We start from the raw sequence: 6,000 nt of genomic DNA on the forward strand, positions 1-6,000 counted from the left end.
ATTAAAATGGGTCCAAAATGATCTAAAATGATTATTTTCTACCGACAAACATTTTATTCTCTTTTCTTGTAATTCCTATACAAAATACTCCCTCCGTCCCACATGATTTGGGACACTTTGACCGGGCACGGGTTTTAAGAAATATAATGAAAAGTGAGTTGAAAAAGTTAGTGAAATGTGGGTCCTACTTTTATATATTAGTTTTATAATTAAATTTGAGTAGGAATGAATTAGTGGAATGTGAGGTCCACTACCAAAAATGGTAAATGTGAAATGGGTCAAATTATGTGGGACGACCCAAAATGAAAAACTTGGTCAAATTATGTGGGGCGGAGGGAGTATTATAGTAGTTCAAAATAAAAATAATGGTAGTACTATTATTAAACTTTCTGCGAAACAAACAAAAAAGCACAATAATTAGAGTTATCAGGAAAATACCGATATTTCAAACCAGCCAATTCGTGTGGGTCCCGCAAGTGCTAATTAGGAGTGATTACTAATTACTGCGAATGTAACTATTTTTAGTTACATTAGGACACCGCGTTTGGTGTTTTGGCCGTATTTAATGACAGCTCCGCCTCACTCGGTTGCCGGCGCCACCGCTTTCACTTATCAATGTGTGTGTATGTGTCTCTCTTCTCATTTTCAATTTGAATTTTTTATGTAAATTGAATTATAATTTTAAGTAAATAAAATGATTGCTTTAGGAGAAATAAACAACATACAAGTAGCCCATACGAATATATGGGCCATGTATAGGCTTTTATATTTAGTGGGGGTCCAAAATTTTTATTTCTTGGGCCTTAATCTATAATTTTATGCTAATAGAAACGTGTTAAAGGGCTAGCAATAATACCCAATTTTCTCTACAAAGAAGCTATAATAGTAGTATGATATAGACTAAAGGACAAGGTTGAAGATCATAATTCATATTCAGTTCTAAGTTAATTATATTAAGGGATTCAGTGATATGATAAATTAATAAAATTAATCTAAGCTAATCACTGTTTACTTTGTTGATTTTTGGTGAATTAATTGAATTTGAGTGTGTTAGACTATCTTATACTACTTCGAATCTTAAAACTTATATTTAATCAATCTATTTCCTCGCTCAAAGGAAACACGCATGTTTAGGTTTCGATGCAAAGAAAAAATTATTGTAGGAATATTGCTGTTTCTAGAAATAAATTTGTCATAGCATTAGTTCTGTCACCATTTTTTGAGAAAAATATAGTGTCTATGGAATTAAATTTTAGGGTTTATCTCATCTCCACTTTAATATATCTTGTATCTTCATTTTATTAGTGGTTTGTCTCGACAAGCATATTAAGAAGCAATGAGATCGGTGTTGTTTGGGATCAAATCCATTTGTGTAGATGGATAGTTTTGTGGGAGAGAGTGAATTAAACGATCTGAAATATTGTTGTACGTATTTAATTATTTATAGAATTTGAAATTAAATTTTTTTAAAAAAAATTGAAAGTTGGCATTCCAGCGGTGTGAAATCGCGCTTGCAACGAAGCCACACCGTGTTGGTAGGCTGCGGGGGGTGTGGTGCCCCCCTACGCTCGTTACTGAATACTGATGCCCCTTATTAGTAAGAAAGTTGATGGATCCACACTTTGGTAGTTGCACAAAACAATCCATCTTTCAACGATATTCCAACATTAATTTGATTAAATTTCCTTTTTGAAAAAGTATCTATTTAATAGTGTCTGCGTCCTACTCCATATTATTCTACTCCATTGATTGAGGAAAGAAAATGCAAAGCGTCAAACAGGACCTTATGAAATACTCCATTTGTCCACGATTTTTAATTTTGTTCTGATTTCGTGTAATTTTTTAAAATGTGAAAATATAGATAGAAAAAATATGATTCTACATCCATAAATGTTTATGGATATATCAAAATGGTAAAATGAGACATTTTATTATGTAAAGCAATCTAAATTTATATGAGATATATCAAAATGGTAAAATGAGACATTTTATCATGTAAAGTAATCTAAATTTACTTCAGACAAAATATAATTATTGCACATGAAATTTTATTATACAGAAACCTACTTTGGGCGTGGGACAATATTTTTAGGCATAAGTGTATGAAATTTTGTTACATATAGTATGCATATAATATAATAACACAATCTCTAGAAATTAAACTCAGGAAAAAACTAACAATAGGCCAAATTTAACCTAAAATTCTTGTCCATTACCCACCTTACATTGCACTAAATTACGATTTCCTAATTCCAATAAACGCGTCAAAATTCGACAGCCAATCGATAGTTCCAATATTGTCAGGCCTAATTAAGTCGGTCGTTAATTATTTTATTTGTTTTTTTCTCAATTTTGTTTGGTTTTATTTACAGGTTATTATATTACCAAGATCTGCTTAAGAATACTTTTAATTTTATCTGTATAAGAATGCCAGATCATTATAGACTATATCGTTTTACAAACCAGTATTAATTACTCAATAGTACCGGTTAATTTATGTCGACCTACATTTCTTGATGTTATAAAATTAATACAGATTCACTGAAAAACGACTTATTAACAATAAATAAATTATCTTATGTATAGCATATTCAACTCAAGATCAATTAACCGATAGTATTAATAAAAATTAGTTCGATAGACATAGTCCATAACTATTTCTTCAAGTTAATTAAGTGGATGGTAGCTGGGATTCTATTCGACTGATATATATATTTATTATCATATTATATCTTAGCTAGATCGAGGCCCTTATTCAGCATTGGTTGAATCTATTCATCATGCCATGCCATTTAAAATAGACCATAACGCTGAAAATTCTACATATAATTTATAAGTCAATTATTTTTTTGAATTTACTAATGTTATTATAAATAAAAAATATATGAAAGTCGTGTTAATAGATATATTAATTATTCATATTAAAAATTTGTCATGGTAAACATTAAAAACAATTGTACGTAATAATGACTAATGAAACTAAAATGGAGATTGTGAATAAATTGAATCAGGCAAATTTTAAGAAAATAATTTTTGGTTAAATTATGTTGTCTCGTATAAATAATGTAAGTAGATTTTAATACTTTTCTTAAATTTCCTATGAGGTTTAATTTAAGTGAATTGAAATTGTGGAGGAGGATACAATATATTGCATCCGAAAAACTAAAATTTAGTAGTACTAATTTTTTATTATATCAATTTTTGAAAATTATGAAATGGAACAAAAATTGACTAAAAAATTAATGAGTTTGTTGTCATTTTAGCCAGTTGAAAATACTTATCTATCCAACCAAAATCTAAGAGAAACCAATTAACTTGCTATCGAAAATTGATTCAGATTCGCAAATTTAATCTATTCCAATTAATCCATCTTTTAATAATTTGACCAATTATAAAGTTTTATTTATATATAAAAAAATATTAATGCATTAGAAGTGCCATACAGTCACACCTAATGCCACGTCACAGCTCTAACCAAATAATACACATATATAATCGATTAGACGTAGTTCTAGATAGATTTATTTGAGGGTGTTTTCATCAGCATGTTGAAGCCCGAACTCCGCCTCGTGACATGTCTCCTCCTCTTCCTTCTCGGCCCGCATCTTCGATTATCGCGGGCCGACATTGGCACCGATTCATTATGTGTATAGCGACGGAGTGTTACGGCAACGATTACTCGGAGTTTCCGACGAGCAACCTATTTGCGGCGGCGGGGGAGGGCATATGGGACAATGGGGCGGCGTGCGGGCGCCAGTATTTGGTGCGTTGTATTAGTGCGCCGGTGCCGGAGTCGTGCGTCCCGGGCCAGATCATCCAGATTAAGATCGTCGATCGGGCCAAGACCGCCATTTCTCCGCCCTCGCGATATGGCTCCAGCATTGTCTTGTCCGATACTGCTTTCGCAGCGATAGCTAATCCTACGGTTGATTACCTGAATATCGAGTATCAACAGTAAGTACATATATTCTCTCAGTCTCAAATTACATCACTTATATTTCATTTTAGGTCATCCCTAGTTTTTTTACATGACAAAATATAAAAGATATATATTAATACAATTTGGATATAAAATTAATCTATAGTAATTTTATATTTTGTTTAATTTTTTAGGGTTTTTGGCTAAAAAGATGTTTAGTAGTAGTAGCTTATAAGCTCATATCTTTACGATTTCTTCTCTCTAAATTGCATTATCCGAATACTTTAACAACTTTGGTTTAAATATCTAAAAAATATCTTATAAACTTTATGAAATATAGCCAAACATATTGTCACATCTACTGTATTAATGCTCAGAGACATAGAAGCACAATGATAGTGAGATTCTTGAAATGGACTTTTCTTGTTTACTACGGTTGAACTGGTCTTATAGAAAACGTGTAACAAATTAACGATTATTGGAGAAAATAATGATGAAGCCGCGAATTTCTGATGTTTGTAAATGCTGGTAGAGAATAAAGATCACGAGAATTTCTGATGTTTGTAAATGCTGGTAGAGAATAAAGATCACGACACAATGAATTTACGTGGTTCGATTTACTGAAGTAAATCTACGTCCACGGGAAGAAAAGAGGGCAGAGTTGTATTGCTTGATCTGGGATTACAGCTTACAATACACACTTGCTATATAATCTATTCTGTCTCTAGAGAACGAAAGAGTGAGAGTCTTCTTCTGTCAGATCTAAGTTCTATTTATATATTGAACTGAGATTGTGGCTTGCATCACCACCCTAAGTCGTGGAGGTCATGGAGGTCATGAGATCCTGCATGGCCACTAAATAGGCAGTGGCTTACATCATCAGTAATTATGTCGTGGATGTCGTGGAGGTCATGAGATCCTGCGTGGCCACTAACTAGGCAGTGGCTTACATCATCAGTAATTATGTCGTGGATGTCGTGGAGGTCATGCATGAGTCCGCTATCTCCCAGTTCGGTCGAATACTGAGACCGAACTGCTGAATTATTGCCGAGTAGCTTTTGCCGATCTGAGAGTAGAGCTTGATGCCGACCTGAGAGCAGAGTTTGATTGGTTGGCTTTTACCGAGCTGTAGGCTGGGGCCGAACTCTTTGGTTGTGCCGAACTGAACTCTTTAGTCATGCCGGACTGATACTCTTTAGTCATGCCGAACTGATACTCTTTCTTGGGCTTTAGGCTGATGGGCTTGTTTAGTACGTACTCCATCACTACCCCCCCCGAAAAGCGAAGTGAATCACTTCGGCATTCTGGATAAAGGTACGGGGTAAGTTGATGTTTGTCCTCGGTCTTATGAAGTGAACTCTTCTTTGACCGGACTTGGTTTGTGTCCTAATTTGGCGAGTTTTATCGCTCGGATCGGACTTTCCGTTGTCCTAATTTGGGGATCGGACTTTCCCTTGTCCTAATTCGGCGAGTTTTATCGCGTGGATCGGACTTTCCTTTGTCCTAATTCAGGCAAGTTTTATCGCGTGAATCGGACTTTTGTTGCAGTTCGTTTTAGACGAAGTGCTTGTTTCTTAAGCTGAATTGTGGTCTTGTATCCTCTGTAGAAGCTTTGACTCACAATCGTTGGCTTGCAGCTCGTTTCAGACGAACTGCTTGTTTAAGCTGAATTGTGGTCTTGTATCCTCTGTAGAAGCTTTGACTCACAATCGTTGGCTTGCAGCTCGTTTCAGACGAACTGCTTGTTTAAGCTGAATTGTGGTCTTGTATCCTCTGTAGAAGCTTTGACTTCACAATCGTTAGCTTATATATGTTCTAAAAAGGGGATCAGCCTTTGAAGAACAAGATACCTCAGTAACATTTGTAAGAGACGACACGCACATAGACAGACACAACGCACATAGACAAAACGCACATAGACAAACAAAGACCAAGCAAACCAAAGAAAGCACATTGACCGAACAGGACTCAAGACTGACTGACCGGACTGTCTCTTACAAATGGAACTTTTTGAGGTTGGAAATGTGCCATGTTCGGGGTACCTGTTCTCCTGACATGTGAGCCAATTTGTAAGACCCTTT

The sequence above is a fragment of the Salvia splendens genome, chromosome 21, assembly GCF_004379255.2.
Source record: "Salvia splendens isolate huo1 chromosome 21, SspV2, whole genome shotgun sequence".
In the NCBI taxonomy this organism is placed as follows: domain Eukaryota; kingdom Viridiplantae; phylum Streptophyta; class Magnoliopsida; order Lamiales; family Lamiaceae; genus Salvia; species Salvia splendens.